This window comes from Anas acuta, chromosome 3, assembly GCF_963932015.1.
Source record: "Anas acuta chromosome 3, bAnaAcu1.1, whole genome shotgun sequence".
Classification (NCBI taxonomy): domain Eukaryota; kingdom Metazoa; phylum Chordata; class Aves; order Anseriformes; family Anatidae; genus Anas; species Anas acuta.
In genome coordinates, this window is record NC_088981.1 from 37950484 (window position 1) to 37974600 (window position 24117).

The 24117-nt window shown below is 45.8% G+C and overlaps 1 long non-coding RNA gene across 2 annotated transcripts in view; it reads left to right on the plus strand.

Moving 5' to 3' along the window:
- Positions 1-194: 194 nt before the first annotated feature.
- The window catches only part of LOC137853858 (uncharacterized), a 37138-nt gene continuing 13215 nt past the window's right edge, over positions 195-24117 (plus strand). The window contains exons 1-4 of one of the 2 annotated variants that reach the window (XR_011094776.1): positions 195-3529; positions 8772-10406; positions 11617-11677; positions 22215-22309. This is a non-coding gene — a long non-coding RNA (uncharacterized lncRNA). The remainder of the gene's footprint in view (positions 3530-8771; positions 10407-11616; positions 11678-22214; positions 22310-24117) is intronic. The other variant, XR_011094777.1, reaches the window with a different exon arrangement.

Sequence of the window (24117 nt, forward strand, 5' to 3'; positions counted from 1 at the left end):
CGGGACGGGGGCCGGTCTGCTGCGGCCGTGGGTCCGTCCTGACCCCGGTGCACCGTGGAGGGCAGTGGTGGAGAGGCAAGGGCCCGAAGATGCTTCCTCCAGAGCCTGTGCGGGAGTTTGTGACAACGGGAATGTTCTACTCTTCCCTTTTCTTTTTCTTTTTTTTTTTTTTTTCTTATTATTTTGTAGTTTAGGCTATTTTTCGTAAGCACGGGGTGGCAAAAGAAGTAGGCACGTTGCTTGAAGTTTTGCTTCGTTAAGGGATAGGAGCTAAGGCTGGCTTCTTACGGTGATGGGCAGGGTTGGAAGCCGAGAGAGGCAGCGCCCTTTAGTTGCCCGGTGTGGGGCTGCGCTGTGTTTCACCCACGGTGCCTCATCCTCACCAGCAGCTCTTTGCTAGAACCCCAAGGCAATATATCATCCGATTGAAACTTTTCTCGGAGTTTCTTTTATGCTTATTTCCTCCCCTAAAATGAGCTTCTTGTGAAAAATAAGCCGAGAAAACGATATGGCTTCAAGCTGGATAGAAATATGCGTGGATCAGCAAAGATCGTGCCCAGGTTTCAGACGCTGGCTGCAGTTTCAATCAGCTAGAGTTTGGTGTGGGCAATGTCCTAATTTGATATTATCGGGGGCTGGATTAGCACTTTCTGCGTTTGTGGGTGTCCGCTAAAAGCACTGTTCTCTGAGGGCCCCGGTAAAGTCTCTAGCAGTGAGGGTGTGAAGTTCAGTAAGGGGGAAGATCGTCCTCGAAAAAGACCCCTCTTGCCCCTGGTTAAAAATCCAGTGTCCTCGTTATGCTGGGGTTCAGTGGGGTAAGCAAGATATTGCATCATTACAGAGGAGAGGGTACCTGGGCTACTTGATATATTCAGGGTGATGCTTCTCCCATTTCGGCCCTTTGGGGTAATTTTCCAGCAGCGGAGAAGATGCGCCTGCTGCCTCTGCTGCGGGAGCGTACGAGTGTGTTCGTGCGTGCACACGAGTCTAAGGGACAGATTCTGTTATTTCCGTTGAGGGACATCTAATAATTTTAGCTATGAATTTTAATCCTTTGAAAATAAACATTTCGCGTGTATAGGAATCACTGCTTCCTAGGGCTACAGAAGTTCCCTGCTCCCTATAAGATAACACATGCAGTGGTGCAATATTGCAAAGAATGAATTAATTGGCTAGTTAATTATTTAGTATTTTTAGAGATAGAAGTAAAGTTTGGGATCTGCGGAGAAAAGCAGAACGCCTGGGTTAATAAAACATGGCCTCGAAACCGAAATAAAGCCTTAAGGCTTTGACCGCTGGAGAAAATGAAAAAAAGAAAAAAAAATGATTAGAGAAAAACTAAAGCCAAGATGGGGAACATTTAAAGAAGCAGTATGAAAACAGGATGGGGTGTAGGTGGTTAATAAAAGGTCATATTGCACAGAGGAGGCAGAATTCGATCGGGGAAAGCAAATGAAGGGCTGACAGGGTGAGAAGGCCCTTTGAAAGCTAGGGGCGATGAAAACTCCTGTAAATTGCAGAGAGGATCGCTTATAATCGGAGAGAGGAAGAGAACGCGAGTCGCTGAAGTCAATTAAAGGCAGCCAGAAACCGAAATCATGCAGTCAAAAAAAAAAAAAAAAAAAAAAAAAGAAAGAAATCTGGAGGTCAATCTAGCATTAAGGGCGCACACAGCTTAAAGCCAAGCTGATGGGAGGTGTATAATACAACCTGAAAAGCCGTACATGTTAAGACTCATTTTATCGGACCGTACTTGCCTTAGTAATGATGTTTGGTAAATTAGCCCAAATCCCCCCGATTTTCCACGCACAAAAAAAAAGTTCCCGATAGAGGAATATGCCGAAACTGACGTGACTAATCCTCGGTTTTAAACAGATTAGTTATGATTCACTAGCGTTATGTTACACGGGGCAGATTTCATCTCCGCGTTGTTTGTTTGCAGGGTGCACCCGCAGGTTTCGGGGCATAAATAAGAAGTCGCTCCGGATCTGGCAGGCTTTAGCCATGAAATTCCCCCTGGCTAATTCGGGAGGGGGGCCGGCAAACCCCACCGCCGAGCCCCCGTAGCGCAGCCTGGCTGGCTGAAGCCCTCCTTCGAGTAGGGGCTGGATTCGGTGATCCCTGCAGCTCCCTTCCAGCTCGGGATATTCTCCGATTCCCTGATTCTGTGACTTCTTTTGGAGCCCGTTCTCAAGAGCAATGGGAATATCAGGCCGCCCCTGCTAAGCCACCGAAACCCCGCTCCCCTTCCCCGGGTGCTGCTCCCCGACCGCACAGGGGGTCAGCGGGGAGGAGGAGGGGGGAGGGCAGGGGACAGGTGGGGGACATTGGGGGGGGGGACGGACAGGGGTTGCCCTTGGCAGCGTGGCCACAGGGGCGTCACCACCCTGCGACAACAAGCGGGGCAGGCGGGGCACCTCCAGCCCCTCGGGACCGTCCTCTCGGTGCATGGCATTTGTTGGGGGGGTGGACCGCTCTCGGTCTCTCCTATAAGTGTATACACAAACATAGATAGCTGGGTAGAGGGATAGATAGATGGATAAATAGATGGTTGGATGGATGGATGGATGCATGGGTGGATGGATTAGAAATGTGTGAATGTGTGTGCACTATATTTGCCCTCAAACCCAGAACTTAACCAATTTACATAAGGAATGCAGCATTTACGGCCCCCAGAACGGTAACTGGAGTCATTCCTTTAGAGAGCGGGGCGCTGCATATTCACGGTGTGCTCGAGCAGATTTGTTCTGCTGGGCAGCACTGGGCTTCATTACGTGGCTGTCAGCTGTCCCGGTGCTGGGCTGGAGAGGACCCAGGACAGAAAGCCGTTCCGTCTGTCCTGCCGCCCTGTCGGGACAGCCCTGCCGGTCGCGGGAGAGTATCCCGACAGGCTGCTGGAGGTGGGGGTTTGCTGCCCATGTCGTGACAGCCCTGCCTCCTGCAAGCCCTCGCAAGAGCTTGGGGCGAGCAGCACCCCCCGGGCAGCTCAGCCGCATCTCGGCTGCCATGGGGGCTGCGTTTTCCTTCGACGGTACGAGCCGGTTTTGCAGGCATTCGCACGTCCTATAGGAGAAAAATCGCCTGCTTGGCACATTTCTGGAGGGCTGCCCCGGGTAAAGCTATTTTCCTTCCTCTCCTCCCTACCCCAGGCTGAGCAGCTCGGGTCCAAGAGCATCCCAGTGTGAGGATGAGGGGGGATTTCAGCCCCAAAAGACGAGCGAATCCCACTGCCTGCCCAGGGGGGCTTGTGGAAGGCGCTCGGGCTCCTGTTACCAGCGCCGGAAATAAAATCTCCTGCCTTCTTTAGGAGAAACAAATGCAGCCCGGAGTGAGCAGGCTCTTGCCTTCAGCAAACCCTCACTTGAGCATGACAAATAATGTAGGGAGATCGCGATGAAAACGCTGGCCACTGCCCCGTGCTGCAGAACTCCTTAACTTCCTCTGCTCAGTGAATCAAAACGCTGCGGCTCCGGCAGCCAAGAAAAATACACTGAAGGGAACTTTCAGTGCTTCAGCACACAAGGAAAAGGTGAGGGTTTTGTCTGAAGGAGAGTGGCTCTGGGGTTTGGAAAAACACATCCTTCAACTGCCGAGCAGGGATGGGCGAAGCGGTTCGTCCCGCTGTGCTGCGGGAGCGGGGCTCCGAGGCACCGCCGGGGAGGCGGCTCCGTGCCGGGGAGAGCTCGCGTCCTTCCCCGTGAAGGTTTTCATTATTTTATTTTATTTTATTTTATTTTATTTTATTTTATTTTATTTTATTTTATTTTATTTTATTTTATTTTATTTTATTTTATTTTATTTTATTTTATTTTATTTTATTTTACTCTTTTTTTTTTTTTTTTGGTCTCCGTCCCTACCTTCTGCCCAACCCGTGTCTTCAAAAAAAAAAAAAAAAAGCAGACAGACACACGGAAACAAATTGAGGCTTTACCAAGAGTCTGTGACTCACAGGGAAACGGGGAAGGTTAGTGGGAGCTAAGGTGAGCAGGCAGGTAAAGCGTTACATCAGCACACAGTAGTGCTCGGGAGAAGGGGGAGAGGAGAAAATACTTGGAAAGATGAAAATCGCACATGTGCTTCTGATGACCCCATTAGATGCGAAGTCCTCCAGGAAATACATATTTGAAACAGCCAGGAAAAACAAACATGCCTTTTTTAGACTTGCTTGTCCCGCCATGAAAAATGCAAACCTCGGTATGGTTCGTGTGTATTTAGGGGGCGGGAGGGAGGAAAGGGGATATAGATTTTGTAAAGAACCCGATGAAAGCTGCCTTCATCAGGAATATTCATTTGAGCTCCTCCGCTCTCCAAAAATAGGCTGCAGCGTGAAAACCGAGGCAGTCGTTAAAATTACCGCGTGTGAGCCGGGCATCCGAGGCTGAAAAGCGACTGTCAATAGCTCGCCTGGGTGTCAACATAGGCTGGCTGGTCAACAAGACTGGCTGGCAACAGCGAGGAAGGAAAAAGAAAAAAAAAAAAAAGAAAAAAAAAAAGAAAAAAAAAAAAAAAAGAGGGTTGGGGGGGCGAAGAGTAAAGAAGTGCAGCTTTATAAAGCCCAGGGTATGCTGCGGAGTTGGACGGAGTCCAGTGGCTCCTGTTGGAAGGGCGATTTTTGGTTTGGGGCCGGGCAGAGCCGCTAGATGGGATAGGACCCCCCCGGGATGGGACCCCCCCCTCATCCCACCTTTCCGAAAGACGCTGTGAGAAGCAGCCGGGCTGGGGTCGGGGCAAGGAGAGCAGGGACTCGGTCCCAGAGCACCTGAGAAGCAGAGGCACGACGGCAGCTTCCCAATCTCCGGGACCCCGCTGCAGGGACCGTGGGGGAGCCCAGGGGACCTTTTGGCCCCCTCCCCGCTTTCCACCGCGGAGACCCCGCAGGCCGGGGGGGCTCAACGCCCGCTTGCTGGGTCCCCCCGCAGAGCCCCGCTTTCGGCCGCGGCTGCCCGAGCCCCGACGGCAGGTGCCCGGCAGCGGCCCCCCGGCTTTGGGGGGAAAGTCGGGGACACGCAGGCTCTGGGAGCCGCGACGGTGCGTGGCAAATCACGCGTGGGGGGACATCTCCCCCTGCGCGCTGCCGGCAGTGCCCGGGTGTCCGAAGCCGCCCTCTACAGCGCGGTGCGGTTAATTAACGCGGCTCATTAACGTCCCCGCTGTCACTAGGGAGCTGGGTGACGGCGGGAGGCATTACCAAAGCCCGAGCCGGTGGCAACCCCGGGTGGGGCCCGACCTCACAGCCGGGCCCTCCCGTCTGTTTTCTCCCGACACCGTGAATCCCGCGGCCTGGGGCTGTGTGTGCGCGGCACCCGGACCCCCGCCCTCGGAAGCCGGCTGCTCGCCGCTTTTGGGGCGCGCACGGCGGGCGGGGGGCAGCTGCAGCAGCAGCAGGGTTGGGAAACCTCCCGGATTCAAACCTCCCGGATTCAAACCTCCCGGACTCAAACCTCCCAGGGTTGCAGGGAGCGGCGTGCGGGGCTGTCCTCCCCACCCGCGGTGTTTGAACGGCAACCGAGGGGGCCACCGGCACCGCTCCCCCACCCCGGGAGCCCCGAAAATGTCGGTGCTTTCTCCTCCATAGGTGCGACAAATTCCCCCGTGCCACGGCTCTGCGTCGGGGCAGAAAAAAGTCCCCGGATCCCTTCCAGCCTCCAGGGGCTTTTGTTTTTCCCTTTTATTATTATTATTATTATTATTATTATTCGTCTCTTTACCCTAATTATTTTACATCTGGTGTATTCATTACATCGGCCGGTGCCGGCCGATCGCAGCTAGAGCTGCCTTGAAGATATTCACCCGGGCACTGCTTCCCCCGACATTCATTTAAAACAACCCCCCTGACCTGAGCAGGAGGGGAGGAAGGACGGGGCCTGCCGTCGAGCCCCACGCACGTCGAGGCACACGAAGGGGGGGCAGCCCCGTGTGCAGGGGGAGCTGGAGCCGGGGCGGCTCTGCGAGAGGCTGCGAGGGGCTCCGGCGTCAGTGCGAGGCGAGGTTTGAGCCTGCTGCCGACCCGCCCGGGTGGCGTGCTTTGCCATTTCGATGGTATCTCGCTTTTGGAGGCATTTTATGGCCGGGGGAAATCTAATCCAGTGAAGAGAAAGGAAGAGAATACTGTTGGCGTAGAATGAACTCCGTGTGGTAATCTTCGGGCAAATGGAAGGGTTTCGATGCCAAAGCAAAGTGTTTGCTCGTCGGGTCTGCTCATACTCTGAAAGGAGGCGAAGACACCATTTGAGAAATCCAGCTGGTTGCAAATCATACATTTAATCTCTCAGCTGGAATGATTTAATGGATCAGTATCGAGTAACAGTCCTGGAAAAGTAGCCTCCTAAAAAAACAGAGATAAATCCTGATTGAATAATAGTAAATGAAAACCGTGGATTACAGCGACTGCAAGGCACTATTTGCTTTGCAGCCCTCGAAGGATGCCGCCTCCGAGGGGCCAGAGCCCCGCGTGTCATCTAGGGGCGGCGGGGCAGGTCCCGGCACCTAGCGGCGTCCCCCAGCCCCTTGGGGAGGGCTCCCCTCTCTCCTCCGTCCCCCCCTTTCCCGTCCCCATGTCCCTGGCACCCCCCGAAGCAGCGGAGCAGCGGCACAGGCTGCTCGCCCCCGAAACGTGTCGTCGGGAGACCAAGGCTCTGCCCCTCCGGGATGCGCTGCAGAGAGGGGCAAGGATGGGGGCATGCAGGGAGAAAAAGGGGCCAGGAATCCCTTCGGCAGCCGGGGCTGCGAGATGCTTTTTTAACCCTCCGGGGGCCGTAACTTTACCCGGGCTTTGACGGCTCGGGTAGAAGAAAGCTCTCGACAGGGTGTGCGAAAGCACTTGTCTCGGCTCTCCCCGGCCGAGGTCATTATGGTGCTTAATTAAAAACCCTTCCTCGACGGGGCAGGTGCCCCCGGCCACACCAGCTCCTCCCGGGCCTTCGGGGGCGCAAGAGCAGAAGGAATAACCTTCTGCTCCCGGCCCGGCAGAGCGAAGCGGTGCCCGACTCCTCTCCATGTCTGTGCCGCGGGGCTGGGTGTTTTTTGAATTTATGATGGTTTGGAGATCTTTTCTTTTTGTTTTGCCAGCAGCCATCCTCTTAGGTGGATATTTACTCTCGCTATTCCAGGGTGTTTCATGTTACCAGGCGCTGGCGGAGATCGTCGGAGACAGGCTCACCCGCTCCTGTCCCCTCTCCGGGCGAAACCTTCCTATTCCGAAATTGCGAGGAGCGGGGGTCACCGCTTCTCCGGCTGTGCCACCCCCCGGCCCGGGGCCGTGGGGAAGGCTGGGGGCCGGGGGGCCCCGCAGGGCTGGGCACGGCGAGCGGCATCACCCGTATAAGGAATGCAATGCGCTGCAATGCGGAGAGCGAGAGCAGGCAGCACAGCATTAGCACATTTTTGTCATTAAATGTACTCGAGCTGTAATAGTTGTTTATATTTACGGGGCATTCTTGAACGCAAACCACATGCTCGAGTCATCCATACATGAAGCTGGAGTCAGTGGAAAGTTGTGCTTCCCGAGGACGGCTCTGGGGGACAAGGGCAGCTCAGGTCAAAATCAGTTTAGTTTGGCGTTACCTATTTATAGAGAGATGGAAAATCTAAATGAAGTTAAAGAAACGGGACGTCAAAAAAAATCTCAGACAGCGTTCTGAATCTCAATCTTTTTTTTTTTTCTTGTTGGTTTCAGAACATTTCAACAGTTTTTTTCATACTGCTGTGGAATTTTTTTTCATCCTCACCCTCTTCCTAAAACTATTACTGTACATATAGAGGATATCACTATAAATTTAAAATGACTCCTCTCTTTCAAATGATCTCTTCAACGCTCTTAAAAAACTACAAGGTCTTACAATGCTTTTACATAGAAATGTTGAAACTTGTATTTTCTGCAGACAATATAGACTCTGGCAAATGAGTCAAATTAGTATTTTATGTTGACATTTTAATATTTTTCACATTGTCTTCAAATTATTTAGCAACTGAAAAAATCCCTGCCTGCCATGTTTGATGAAATCCTGCCTACAGTTCCCCAGCTCGCTTCTGTTAAGAAAAGCTAAATTAAATAGCTGTACTGAAAAGCAAAGTGTTTGTGTGCAAAAACCAGAAAACAGTTGATCTTAATTATAAAGAACTCAAAGGTGTGCTTTAACAAGTTGCCTTCGGTCTATACAATCTTCATATGATTACTTTTTCTTTTATGTGATTTTTTTACATCACGTAAGCAGATATGTGTAAAATTTCTATTTATGTATAAAATGCTTTAAAGCTCACAGGTATTTAAGGTTATTAACAATGGTGTAGCTACAGAAAATCAAATAATAAACTATTTATAAAGTTTTTGAAAAGATTTTTTTTTTTTTTGCCAAGAGCAAAAGCCTGGCCCCGTTCCTTTTGAAGACAATGGCAAGGTTCCCACCTACACCCTAAGGATCTGTGAAGTCAGTCAGAGTTTTTCCATGGACTTTGGATCAAGCCCATAGCATGAGTCAATTTAAGAAGTGATTACTTCTCTGTCATAGAAATGCACATTGCATTTGCTTAGATAAGTACATCTCGAGGATTTTTCCACCCCCATATTTCAGGATCTTAAATGAGGAAATTCTTTAGTCAAAAATTCCTTGAAACGAGTCCAACTCTCCCTGGCCCACCAACCACACACCTCCAGTTTGGGACTTGCTCTGGGTGGCACTAAGAGCAAACAAATGTCTGTGTTCTTTCTTGCAAAACTATTCTGCTTTTTGTCCCTGTTTACCTTCTGACCTGTCTTCCCCACAATCCTCCAGCATGTGTCCTCTTCTGTGAGACAGGGGAACAACAGAACCAGGAGATTTTGGAGAAGGAGACACCGGGAAATGGTGGAAACTCAATGACAGCACCACACACAGAGATGACACAGAAACGAAGTCCATTTCTTCCCACCTTTCATTTTTAACACTGGGTCCCACACTTCCTCACTCCCCAGTCTCCCTTGAGCAGACCTGCCCCAGGAGAGGTGTTTTTATACAGGCAGGAGTGGCTTCACTGCCCTCTCTGCTAGCTACAGAAAACTCCCTTTGTCACTCACCACCCACCGGAGTGAAAGGGCCACTGTTCCTGAGGAAAAGCAGCCTGCTTGCTAACCAAACAGCCTGCTCTTCTGGTAACAACAACAACAACAAAAAACTAAAAACAAAAACCAGCTGCCCCTGACAGGATCATCTGCTACAAGAAGGATCCTCCAAGGACAGCAGTGTCTGCAGCCGCACAGCCAGCAAGGGGCAGAGGGCACTGCAAGGGGGGCTGGGCCCATCCTGCAGCCTGGTGGCCCCCAGGTGCCCCCAGCAAGCAGCTGGCCCACGGCTGTGTCTGCTGTGCCTATCCTGCCCTGCTCAGCCAGGTCCAGGAGAGTGGAAAGGTGAGTCCCCCGCCGCGTTTCCAGCCTGCCTTCGCTCTGCAATACGTGCAATTTGGCTGGACCCCAGAGCCCGCCTGGGAATCTTCAGATCACATCTGTGTTTGATTACATCTGTTTGGAGCATCTGTTTATGTCTATCTGTGGCATTATAAAGGAATCTCCGAGGCCTGTTCTGTTATGTCATGCAGAAATGAAATTGTGTCAGCGAGTCAGCGCTGCTGCACAGCTCGTGACCCAGCAAGCAGCGGAGGAGACCAGGATGGGCAGAGCCATGGCAGGCAGCCCCCAGCATGGAGCTGAGACAGGGCAACATGGAGACACAAATGGGTGGCCGAGTGTTATCCATCACCAACCCAATCCCACCAGGGCTCGCTGACATTTCATCTGCGAAATCTGCTCCCGTTCATGTGTGTCAAGAAGACACATTTGCATAATGAATGTTTCCTCTTTTCCTGAAAATTCCTGCTCCCTGAAGAGTGAATAATGTTGACTCGGGTAGGTCAGAAGAGTTTGTGTGACGTTTGTGGGCATTTCTCCAGTATGGACATGGAAATCTGGTTACTGGTCCCAGTGCTCCCCACTCAGGTGCAAAGCCCCAGTGTGCAGTCCCCAGCTAGAGCAGTAGTACTTGCTGGGGGAGGTTGGAGGGGGAGCAATGAGGACAGAAGCTGGAGAGAGCTGTATAATAACATGGCATAATAACATCTAATTTATACTCTTCTGTCATTTACAAATTAATAACTTTATTATTTTTTTTTCAATTACAATAGGTGGCAGAAGGCAGTATTTCTTTTGTCTGTGATTGTGCTGAAATGCTGGATTTGGCAATGTAGTGCTCTTTTACCAAATCTGGGGATCTAAATGAAAATGCTTTCAAAAGGGGAAAGGGAAGGTAATGTATTGCAGGGATCCCACAACCAATTTCACACAACAGGAGGCTGAGCTGATTTGGCTGCCTGGCATACAGTGAGCATCAGCAGGAAGAGTACCCAGTGCAACGTGCCCTGTGTGCTTCAGCCTCATGGTAAGCAAGTAACCTATAAGCAAAAGACACATTGGCATTTTACAGCTGAGCAACCTCAGGCAAGAAACTGACTAACAAGCTTGGATGTCCAAACTGTTGCAACTGTTGATAACCCAATATTAATGCAAACTCTTTTTTAAGACTCATTTGTAGATCAAGTGTCTCAAGCAAAGGCACTTCATAAATTTCCTCATCATCCAGAAAAGACAAGTGAAACTATCACAAATACATTTTATTTTGTCCTGGAACGAGTCTAACCTCCTTTACCCTGTGAAGTGTAACCTCCTCCATTAAGGAATTGCTCATGATCTCTGAATGATGTTGCTAGTGATTGAACCATTTTGTTTTCTCAAACAAAAAAGCCATAAACCTGCATTTTACCTTTCACTATTATCAAGATTCTCTATCGCAGTACAGTAATAGTGCAGGTTTTGTAATCTGATAGGGCATAATGTACCCTATGGTAAACATCTTGGCAGAGCCTGTTCGCTCAGAACTACCACTCATGCCTTGCTGGCACTGAGAGCTATTTAGGTGTCTGTTCTATGCATATGGGATGATATTTTACAGTTTTCTGTCTTTACTAGGGAAAAGACACACATCCTGACGTGTTCCAGCCAAAGGATAAATCCCCTTAAATACATCTTATGCTTTATACAGTGTTTCATATATACATAGCTCTCTCTTTTCTGTTAAATCTCATACTGCTGCTGTTGATCTTTCCTGAAATTTCTCCAGTTTGTCTCTACTGTTCAAATAATACTGTCCTGAATTTAACATAACATGGCAGTGGAGTAAAATCATATGAGAGCTGCCATACCTCTACTCTATGACAAAAATGAATATAGAGACCAGTTATCACACCTTGGACTGGCTTAGCAATGTAGCAGAGGGGGCATACATACCCTGGCTTTCACGAGGTTTCCCTGTTTTAACTTCCATTAAGTATTTTTTTCATAGATACCCTAATGTTATATGTTTTTCCTCAGACAAATCTCTAGTTGTTCATTTCTAACCACATTTTAATCTGGATTCCTTCACTTCATTCTCAGTTCAGCAATATTTCCAGCCCAGATTCATTGGAAGTGTTAGTGATATATATCATATTTCCTCTTTCTGATTGTAAATGAAGATGTCAAATACTGTTCTCAATATTCCTTTTTTGATTTGATATACTACCATTAAATATGGTGTTTTGTTTTTTTTTCAGAGACATTCAGGCACCTTTCCAACTTCGTGCATGCTCTCAGGAATTTAAAATTAATTTCCAGGTAAGATTGCAATATGAAATAATTTAATATAATCCACATATGGTTAGTGCACCTCTTTCATCATCTAGTTTTGTGATCACATAGGAAAATGAATGATTAATTTTCCATGTCAAGATTCTTTCTTGACAGCCCTGTTGCCATCAGTTTGTACACGCAAAATAGATCCAATGTTCCCCTGAAGTGATGAGTTTATTATCGCATGTGGTACAAAATAAGAACCTGTTTATAGCCTCAGGTGTAAGGAGCAGTCAAGAAGGACGATGGCAGTGAAGGAATGTTCTCAGGTGGGATAATTCATTTACTGCACACCTAGTCACTATTTTTGTTCCCCTTGGAGCAACTTTGACTCAGGCAAGGAGTAGCCTCTTGGCTAAATTAATTGATTTGCCAGGGACCACTCCTGGTAACTATTTTTCCTAGAGGACCTCAGCATTTCCCCCTCACATGACTGATGTCATATTAGGGAGAAGACCCTTGGATGGCAGAATCTGGATGGAGCTCTGGGATTATGAAATCTAGGCATTTAGAGCAAAATAAATCAAATAATTTTGGGGGGTTCAAATGATATTACAGAAGAGACTTCAACTCTGATCAACATACTACAACAAAATGCTCTTCATTTGCACTAAGAACTAGTCTCCTCTCTGTTAACACCAGTTCCTTCTTTCTTTACTCTCTTGCTACCACCTACCCAAACATAATTTCATTTCTTCAGCTTCTATGAAAAATAGCAATCCCCTTGCCATGGTTACAGGCTAGACTAGTCAGTATCCCCCTTTCAGTGTCTCTTCTGTTCACTGTTTGTGTAGCTGGCCTAACTTCCACACCCTGCTGTGAGGGGACCCATGCCACCTAACACTGGACTTTGGACCCCATTCTCCACTTCTGCAAGCATGTCAACAGGGATGATATGGATGAGTGTCTAAATCCATTTTAGGATTGAATTTTGCAGCTGTGGAGGTGCTCCTCAGTCTCTTTTCTTGCAGGGCAGCCCCAGGTGATTCACACTTGGCCTTTTCAAGGTGGGGTTCCCAGCTGCTCGCTGCTGCCCATTGCTTCTGGTCACAGGTCTGGGAACAGCGAGCTGTGACTCATTGTGTTCTTAGCTTCCTCATACCAACTGGAGCACGTTGATCGCTCGGCGGCTTTTGCATTGTCTCCTGCAGGACACCTGTCCGTGTCACTGTGCTCCTTTTCCTGTTTTGTTCCCTTTACAAGTGCTTCCAAGGCATGCTAAACAAATCAGCCCTTACGGGCACGAGGAGCATTCATAAAAAAGGCAGAATGCAAATATTTGTCACTTCGCCCACCTGCTCCCACGAAGCAAACCCTCCCCTAATCCTCCCGTTCCCCACAGGTCACGGTTAAATCCATTCCTCCAGACTCCCCGGTTTCCCAGCCGGCTCCAGCCCCTGCATCCAGCGCGTTTCGCCCGCTTCCAGCCGCCTCTCCCGGCACCGCCGCTCCCTCAGCCTCCTCCGAGGCGGCCCCGGCTCGGGAAGCCGGCCCCGGCGGTGCCCTAGGACACCCAGACCGCGGCTTCGCCCTCCCGGGGCGGGTGGGGAGCGGGGCCGAGGTCCCGACAGCGGCCCCGGCCCCGTAAGGCCGGCGGGCCTCGGGCAGGCACCTGCGGGGCCGCCGCCGCCTCAGCCTGGGCCCGAGGCGCCACCTGCTGGCGGCACCACGCGGCAGGCGCTGAAGCTAATGAGCTAATTAGTCCTGGAGGAGAACAACTTCGCAGTTCCCCTTCTCCTTGTCTGTTAGTGAAGGCCACGGCTTATGGCGCAGCAATACTGGGTGACAGCGGGGCACAGCACTGCGTCCCTGCGTCACAGTGGAGCGGGAGCTGCAGGGGTGCTCCCCGCAGGCCTCCTGCTTGCACACTGCGTGCCCCTGCCTCTCGGGAGCAACACTGGGAAGCAAACACGAGACAGAAAGGCCCTGGCTCTCATTTCACCTTCTCCTTTTCTGTGGTTGTTGGCCACCTGAACTTCAGTGGACTGACTCCTTATGTAACCAGATTGTTTTAAATGCAGCTTCTCTGTCCCGCTAGTGAGTCCTAAACACGTCAAAATAGATGGGACAGGGAGTGCCGGGGAATAAGCTGCAGACATAGGGGCAGCCGGGGCACACAGAAGAATGAGAAACTTGTAGCAGCACAAGGCAGATCACTGCCACATAGTCAGCACCTCCAGGCTAGCTAGGTGGTGACACTCAGAGCTGTTTTATCAGGCAGGTTTTTTCTTAGGAATACAGGAACAGGCCTACTTTATATGGCATATCCACCCAGCCCAGTGTCCTGTCTTAGACACTGACTGGCAAGGGATTTAATCTATTCCATTACTGTAACCGTGTTTGTGCAGAAGAGTTATATCACCCTCTAATCCCTATCTTGGATTGATAGCTATGGTTCTAGCTTCTCTAGTTTACTTTTCAGAGGCTAAGAAACCTTCAGTTTGGCCATTTGTCTACACTCTTCTCAGACTGTTTCACTAGCTTCCCAGCCGTGATCACAAATAGTTTCTCTCTTGCTCATTGAAGTGCCAGATTCTCATCCTACCACCCAGTTTCTATCCAGTGGGTGGTGGTTAGCGTTGCACACTGTGATCTTAAAAGCAGAAACAGATGCTGTTCATATATATTTAATTGAGCCGACCTGTTATGTAAACCCAGACAGTGACTGATAAAGCTTGCAAATTCCTTTGTCCATGGATTCATGACGTGCCCTACATTCTGCCAGTATGCTGGAGCACACATCTCAGCTGTTCAGGTTAAAGCGGCTTCTGCTTGAACCTGGCAAATGTGCCAACTATAAAAATATTTCAAATCATCTGTAGAAGACACATGTTCCTTCTTTCCAAATGAAGTAATGCAGCTATGGTTTAATTTTTTAAAAAATAATCCATTACCTGCTTAACTGATTAGGTGTTGACACTGATTTCACTTGAGCATGTTGAGGGGGTTTTGTCAGACCTTGTTAAGCTAGAAATGCTTCTGCCACCACTCATACATGACAGCAGCCTCATTTTCTAACTTAATGACATTGGCTTTATTAGGAGTGCATTTGCCATCATTCATCTATCCAATCAGAGCTCTATTGCACTTGGCAGAAACCAAGCAGGAACATTTCTCTTCTGTAGTGATATGTAGGTCAGTCTTACAACACAGTATTTAGCCTCCACTGGGACAGGTACGATGGCACAAAGCCAGCTGTTGGAATTTGCTCTTACAGGCCGTTAGAACAGAGCTAAGTGCCCTACAGCCCAGATATCCAGAAGTCTTGGGACCTTAGCTAAGGAGTTACAATGGTGACAAGTGTCCAGCACCATCCTTCTTTCATTGAAGATAAACACCTCAAAATGCATACCTTTGGTGTTGGGCAGTAGGAATTTTAAGCAATTGCTTTCTTCAGGATCAGTCTCATTTCCTATAAAAATCAATTGTAACATGTCATTTTCTTTGTTTGTAACTCCTTTCCTAAAGCTTAAATTACAGTTGTTAGTATCTTTTGAGATTTCACCACAGGGGTGAGTTCCTCTGTCCCCTTTATAGAAAAAACAACTTTTAAACAACAAAACTAACCCAAGTTTCCTGTAGATTTTTATGAGATAAGGATTAGGTCCAGCATGGAGGATCTGTTGGTCTTCCTTGTCTTGCATACTGGCACCCCCTACCCTCTTCACACCACATGCTTCTAGCCCACGGGGAAGAGTGGTCATGTAGCTATACTACATTCCTTACATATATGCCAGTATAGTCAATGTTAGCAAATGGTGCCAAATTCCATGATATACAATAACAGGAAGAACAGATTTCCTCTTCATGCTCAAAGTTTGACTTAGTATCCTTAAAAGACAACAAGGGCGAATGAAATATATGTAAGAGCTCTTGGACACTCTTGGTAGATATGTAGAAAAGAGATTAAATGTAACCATTGAAACTACAGTAGGTCACACACACTCACACAACCAAACCAAACCAACAAACAAACGAACAAAAAAAAAAAACCAACAGACACAGTTCAGCAGGGTGTGTATGTAAGACCTTGTATTTGGCAGCAGACTAAAGGGAAAGTGTCCAAATGTGAAATCTCAGAAATTTTGTAGTCTAAGCTGATGAATGTGCAGGATATTGGACTGCAAAGTCTTGAACATCTCTTGCCACAAGACCATGTGAAGTTAATGCCTCCAAGAGGTGTTTTCTCCTGCGCACCTTTGCAGCCTGAAGAGGGGTACAGCCTGAGGTAAATATTTGCTGTCTTCCTTTCAGTAGTTCATGTTCCTTCATTGGGTGGACAATAGTTTTGTATCTTCATTAAAGCTGGGAGGATGAGTCTCTGTAGAGCTGATGCCTACATGTATGTTACATCATGCATTAGTTATTGAAGCATTTCACTAGGAAATGGGGTGAGCTTTGTAATTCAATGCCAACCTAAATCCAAGATGGAAATATCAGGTGACAACATTACTGACTGTGACATGGAGCTGAGAGGAGTTCAGGAAACCTAATACATGTAACCCTGGGACAGCTAAATCCTACTGCAGTATTGCTATTCTGACTACTTCAGGAATGCAAGTCTAGATTCTTTGAACTAGATCCTGACGATCTAGGTCATGGATGTATTTAGGTCCCAGAAAAACTCCAGGTTGCCAGCTTTTCAGCACCACTAGACCCTCAGGGCACCTCTGTGCTGTGGATCAAAGCACCCTGTCAGTCTCTGTGTATGCCAGCAGAGCAGAAAAAGGGCAAGGACAGGAACACACGGAAGCGAAGGGCAAGCAAAGGCTGAGTGCTTCCCAGGTGAGTGTTCTGCCTTTAGTGCAGGACCACTCTTGCTCTTGCTGTCCTTCCTTGCCTTGTGACTTTTGCAGTCCCAGTTATGCAGCAAGCCAGCTTCAACAGGAGGGGGGAATACACCATTGGTACGAATGCTTGGTAAACTGGAGGTAGATTCTGGGTGCAGAATCACACCTCCATCACACCTCCTCAACTTGGTAATATCATTGGGATATTTTGCACATGTTTTTTTGTTGGTTTTTTTTTTTTTTGGTGCTGACATCTGTCTTTACCCATAACCTCAGTGAAACATTCTACTTCCTAGGTAAATGAATGCATTTGACATCCTGAAGCAGGAAGTGTGGTCAGATATTTTCCCCTATGCATTTAGCAGGTTTCAAAGTTTGGCTCTTGGCAATTCCCATCCAACACACTAGTTTTCTGAATAGTCATTCAGAGACACCTATTAACTGTATATTTGTCTGTTTGAATCACTTAGATGCACTGGGTCATCCTGCTGGAGAAGTGGCTTGTAGTTAAGTGCTGCTGTGCCTAAATTAGGCAACTAGGATCTGGTCATTTGTAAAAAAATATTTTATTAGTTTACCTCCATTAGGATCAACTACTGCCTTGCCTTTTTCCTGGAGGATAATGCATAACCAGTCTGAGTAAGGATGTTTCAAATTGCTTATGGATTCTAGCTCCCTATAGTAATTCTAAATCATGGCCCAAATTTGCCATGAACTCAGGTTTGTAGTACTGCTGTCTTCAGTGACATTACACTGTAGTATTTTCATAGGAAGTCTATGAAAATGCTTTCTTTAGGTCAAGGGCTAAAGGTCTGGAAACTCACCCTCTCAGAAATATCTTCATAAATCCTACATGATGAAAAGTCTTTCAGAAATATGAGCCTCTTACAAAGAAGATGAAAGTTTGCCAGACAATGTTTTTCTCATTTTCGGGTGACTATGACCAATGAACAGTACAGAGGCAGGATAGCCTTGTGATTAACACTCAGCAGACCTTGTTCACTTCTCAGCTCTGTCTTTTATTTCCATACCTCTCAGTCAGTCCAAAGGAAGTAAGTGGATGTGTCTGCGATGTGCTGATCTGCACAACAGTCTTTTTGTCTGAGAATTCTTGATGGTTGCTGGACATCCAGAAATCTGGTAGATACCTAGTGAAATACATATGGAACAGCAGGCTGTCCTTAAAAATAGTATAGTCCCATCCAAAATGACAGACTTCTTTTCTGACTATACATTGTATGGTATGCAAAATTTATAAATTGAGAACATTTCTGAAATATATAAAATAGGGACAATAATCCTTTTGTCTCATCTACTCAGGTTATGTGCTTTGTCTCCCAGAAGATAACTACATGCTGCACCTGCTGTGCAGAACCCTGATCCCATTTGGGACCTCTAGATGGTACTGTAATATAATAATAAAATAAATCGACAGATGGATACTTGTAAAAAATTGGCCAGTTTGCAGGAAAATGTCACACACACACACACAAAATAATAATAATAATAATAAAAGAATAACTGGGTTAGCAGTGTTCCAGCTTCTGTAGCTGAACTGTATGAAATATATGCAATGAACAAGCACAGCCAGAAAGAGTATAGTTAAACAGACTTCTGTGGTGAAAAGTCTATATGACTTCTAACCTTTCCATGTCTTGCAAATCCATGATCTGTGCTCATCATTAAATACCTTCCAGGTAAAAAACAGCCAAGCATAGAAAATGGCCTCCTGTTATAGAAGCCAACGCATGTCCAATGGGAGACACAAAAGTCAATTTTCCTCCTACATTGCTATAGGTTTTCTCTGGCAGTCCTTTTGAACAAAGGTAACTGTCAGCAGGAGGCTATCACACCCTCCTCCAGAGTTTCTGAAGAAGGAATGTCAGAGATTCAAAATCCCTGAAAAGGGAACACCCCTGCCAAGAGAAGGCTTTGAAGTGACACTAAACATATATTTATAATTACAGATGAGGCGGTATAGTATGCACAAGGAATAAAGACATGCAGCATGTCCTACGGGCATGGCAGGAGAGGTGACATGCATCATGAAGCCTTGTTAAACTGCTCGCTGGGGCTGAGGAAACCTGAGGCTGGTGCTTCCTATCACTTTTCATGTCACAATGCAATCCTTTTGCTTTCAGGAGTGTGCACATTTCACATGCACTATTGATATCCCTTAAATACATGACATAACTCTTCAGCCAACCTCAGAAAGGTAACACAATCTTGTTCACATACCCAACACTGCCGCCAGAAAGGATACAGGGCAGATTTTTAGGTAGCTCAGCTCAGTGTGCTCCCTGAGAGAGGCCTGGACTCAGAAAAACAAGCCTCTGGAGGTTCACTTGGAAAGAGTCTAGAGTCTTGCTGCCATTTGCCTGGGAGGCTTGGAGAGAAAAGCAAAGCCAAAACCAGCCAGAATGTGTACGTTTCTATTTAGAGATCTAGTTGTCTCCATCCCTTTGTGTGTGTGCACATATGCATGCAAGAGTGATTATGATCTCAGAATGAAAGCAGTTTATTAAAGCAGTTGGTTGTTTTCCTAGTAAAAAACCACATGTGTATGCATATATCTATGCATATAAATCTATATACTTATGCAAAGAGATTTGCTGTGTATCAAAGTCTGCAGCACATACTCCCTTATTCAAGAAGATAGGTGGGTGCTATTTTTAATTGTAGAGGAGGCCTGAGCAGGTGTCACTAGAGAAGCCAGAGGCCTCCGACCTCTGTTGGAGAACAATTTACCTCTGCTACAACTGTGGCTCTAGGTTCTTGGCTCCAAACCCACTGGGTGTATAGTTTCCTAATTATGTGCTCAAAGATAATTTGGAAACATGTGAACAACTTTCCAGATGACAACTTTCTTACATCCCACCAGGTAGATGAAAAATAAATAAATAAATAGAAATATCACAGCTTCTTGGCAAATTGAGCCCTGGAAATACAGCGGTGAGTCAACATTCCTGTAGATTGCATTAAAATCACAACATTTGCCTCACTGTGGCATGTGCCTGTGGCACTTGCAGTGGTTTTCCCTTCCTAGGAATGGAGAAGGCTTCAAATATCAAGATTTAGCTTCAGCAAGTTACATATATCAATATTGAAACTATGCTTTCCCAAAGTGCTTTATCCTGAGGGAGAGCAGATACACGATACCTGAAAAACGATGCATTTCCTGTGTGAATCTGATTATAGAATCACTTCATGGACAAAGTGTCCACATGAACTACATGTCAACCACTACTAAACAATAGATGGCTCTCTGACAACAGAATCCCTGACATCCTGCTACTTCTCGTTTATATTTCATACATTCCTCTCCACCCATAGAGTTTAATTGACATTGCTCTTTGTATTTTGCCTGCCAGTTTTGATCAAACCCATATAAAGAAGGATGCGTGTTTAAACTACCACAGCATGAGTAATTTGAATCAAATACAGGTTTGCATTAAAGCTTTGGTGTATTATTTGATGCTAAACTTATTCTAAATCTTCAGGACTGCCATTATGAGGTGGGATGCCACATCCTGGTTAGAATAGTAATTGAATCTGAATGCAAATCATCCTTTGTATAGCAATGCTTTCTTCTCCTCCCCTGTGCACGTGGAAAGTGTTTGTTTTACTTTAGGTCTCACTCATGCAACAATATTTTCTAGTCAATCCATTGCAGTCATATATGTCCCACTCCCAACAAAATTAAGGTCAAACCACGAACCTTTTCTTCACTTTCCTTTCCTTACACAATAGCCTCCCTTGGTATGTTTACACCATCTTACAAATGGTTTTCTGGCAGGGCTTCTGATCAGATAAATAGCCCATCTGCATGGTTTATTTTCAGGAGAAGATAGGGTTTATGAGCAACCAGCTGATATTCTCAAGTGGAACTAATATCTTTTCACCTGAAAGTAACATCCCATTCTCCTCTAAGAATTAGGTAAGCATAGTTTAATTTACAGCATGGGTTTACTCTACATACTCAAGGGACATTGGTCTAGTTTCCTCCAAGGCCTTTTGGAAATGATGTGTGGTAGAAAGTGAAAAGTCAGCACTCCCCAAAGACATCCCGCTGTCTATGGGACAGATAGAATTTGAAAGCACCTGAGCACATGCTCCATATAGTGATTGTATGGACATGAAGTTACGTCTCAGAAACACTATTTAATTCAGAATATTTGTGGGACTACACAGCTGATGTATAGGGCATATATAGCGTCTGTATCTAAGCAGCCGATTGAGAAGCCCAATGGCACGGGCAAAGATGTCATTTCTGTTTTCATATACTGGCCTTTTTCACAACACAACAAAATAAACTATAGTATAGAAGGGAGTCAATGCAGCTCTACACTCTTCCTATGTTTGTATCAGAACCTTCTGGAGAAGATGGGATAGCTCCCTTTGTACTCTTCTCCAGAGGATATCTGTAAACGCTATTTACACAAATTTTTTCATCATGGTGTTTTACTGCAACTTGAACAGATGCAACAGTCAATATGTTTACAGAATAGATGCAATGAATAGATTCTTCCACATGAGGAAATAAGGGTTACAAGTTTGCCTAAGGGAAGTCATCAAAGTACCACTTCAGGTCTTTGGCAGAGGCAAAACATGACTGTCTGACAGTTATTTCACGAGTCTTAACTGGTGTATCTGAGAACATTGCAGACCACAACTTAGAGTTGGCATCAACTAGTGAGAAGGTGTAGAACAGGCAGGACCTAAACGTCCAGCCCTTTGGAGCAAGAGTATGCACAAATGTTCCTGGAAAGTTTTCCTAGTCAGTGTCTGTGGTGAAAATATCCATATCAAAATTTCACACTTATAAGCACTTTACTTGCACATGACCAACCTGCCGTATTTTTTTTTTTTTTGAGTATTTTTTTCTTATTTTTAAATCTAATGTGTTGCATGAGCCTTAATGAGGGAAAACAACATCTCTGTGAACAAAAGATGTAAAATTACTTTTTAACTCACTTATTTAAGTCCAGTTAAGATTGCCATGATTGCATTTCAGTTGCTAGCTGTTAGAAGCTCAGTAGCTTCTAAACATCCTTACCATAGTTCTGGGCCATCCAGACATCCTGTTTAGATGACCTACAAATGTAGCCAAAGGGTTTACAAGAAATAGTCAGAGGCTTCAAACTGCAGACAAGAGACTGCTGGGAAACAACTATAGTGAGTGCAGGCAACTACAAATAAGCATTTGTTTAGACTCAATGACTAGTGGAGCTAGGACCATTTCTAATGAGTCTAGCATTTGCAGCAACTGTTTAGTGAAACATGAGCTGGTTTTTAAGCCATTTTTTCTACATCTTCATATATATATATAAGTTCTCATTATATATTCACCATTTATTTTTTAATAAAACTATAATTGTAAACTTACTACAAACATTGTTATTTTTCATATACTGGCATTTCATTAACCAGTTCTGAAAAATATCTAATTCCAATTTGAAATAACCACAGATAACTTCTATAAAAAATAAGTTATAAGCTTTGATCAACCATAAATACAAAAAAGACTGTTTTCAAAATGTTTGATTTAAAAATAATATACATAAAGATTTGCTCTGGTGTCATTCACTTCAATCCTACAATGTCTGACATAGCTAATCTCAGATCAGAAGCAAGCACATAGTTCTCTCAGTTGGGATGATGCAAAAATGTAAGATTATCAAATTCCTTTGTACTTTAGATCTTTTACTGTGCCAGTTTTCTTTTTCAAACAGATACATCTACAACGCTGTGCCTTCAAGTGGTGAGTACTGGAAGATCACTATATTATCAACTTGGCTGGCTGCTTCTACTGTCTCTCTCTCACTTGGTAGGTGTTCCACCCACCTCCCTGCATCAACATTAGTGGTTTTACATCATCTAGTGCATCTGATGGCTCACTGAATGCAGTATGGCTAACTGAAAATCTCTCTAAAACAAACAGTCAAACAAACAACAACAACAAAACAATTATTTTTCTTTTTAATATATCTTCATGATCAGCAAAACTAATAAGATTTAAAAAAAAAAAAAAAGGAAAGAAAGAAGGGCAAAAAAGAAGCCTATAATTAAATGATCCCAAGATAATCACAGAGCTCACTTCTTGTAGTATATCACCCTGAAAGTGAGTGAGTAAAGCTCCAACTATTTATAGCTGCTGAGAATCTGGCCCATTATATATAAGTGAAATGCCTTCCTTGCATAATTCCTATAATCACATTTCCTCATGAGGTTCCTGCTTCATTTTGGCTAGTATCTAAATAATCTCTCTCTCTCTCTCTCTTTTTTTTTTTTTCCTGAAATCCCTACTCTTCTGAGTTGAATGTCTGTGCATCTCGTTACTGGCTGTATTTCTCTAATATGAAAATGCTGCATTCCCATAAGTAAAACTAGAGGAGTGATTTATGCATTTTTCTGCATGAAAAGGCCCCTTGTGTGCTCCACATGTAAAGGCAGAACAAAGCAGATCCCTACGAACATTTGTTTTCCTTTTAGCAGTTATTGCCATAAAAAGAGGTCAGAATGAAATGAAACAACCTAATGTTTTGTCCCTTGTCCAGCTCTGATGCCTGATCTGGTTTCAGCTGAAATAATTATGGGTCTCCCTCTGAATACATGAGAATGGACTCTGGCCCCTTAAGGATTACAGCTAGCTTGGTGGTTCGCGCAACTTTGGACCAACTGGTCACAGTCCACCAAGCCAGCCATGCGTACACTTTACTTCTTAATATTTTCTGCAGCCCCAGGTGCAGAGCACTCATGATGGCCTCATGGACCACCCACGGTTTCTGCACTGCAGCAGTGGAGCCACCGAAATGAGTAACTTGACAATCACACCCCATAATAAATAGATCTTGGCCAGGATTTCCAGTACAGCTGAGTTAGTCAGATGTGCTCATCTTTAGGCATTTCAGGAGCAGTCTGAGGGGAGCCATGGCTGGTTTCATTGTCTGGTTTTGTTCCTAGCTGTAAAACAAAGCCAAAAGGAAAATAGTTTTCCTAAATAGTATTATATGATTTTGGAAAAGTAAAATGGCAATTCAGAATCTGTTAGGTAAGTGCTGGCACTGTGCACTTGAATGCCTGGTCTCTTAGGAATATAGTGACTGGGAAAGAGTAACGGGCTGAATAAACCTTCTGCTTGAAATTCTTAGTTTGGTCCCAAAACATTGGGAGCATCTCCTTACCACACTGGGGTGCCCTCAGACCATATAAAGAGTGTATATCAGTCAGTCAGTCCACTTTCTGAAGTCCTCACTATTCAGAGAGAATAGACAGGTGCAGGAGTGGATGTTTGAAAAGGATACAACTTGTCCACTGCTGAGTGACTGCTGACTCATTTCACTCAACAGTTCCTAAGACTTGAGATCAGCTGCATTCAGTTCACGACAGCCGAATGCATCTAGTTAAGACCCCTGGTAGTGAACTCCAATGAATGCTTAGGAGTGTAGGAATTAAGGTAGGTATATATTGTTCTTTGCCATTATACAGTTACTGACCTCTGGACAAGAGAATTTGTCATCTCAGTGTTGCATCTAGATCAGCATTTTTAAAACCTTCCAGTGGACTTATTCTCCATGAGGGCATATCATCTTTTTTAGATTTCCTTTGCAGTTTTGCCATCTGCCATATCTTGCA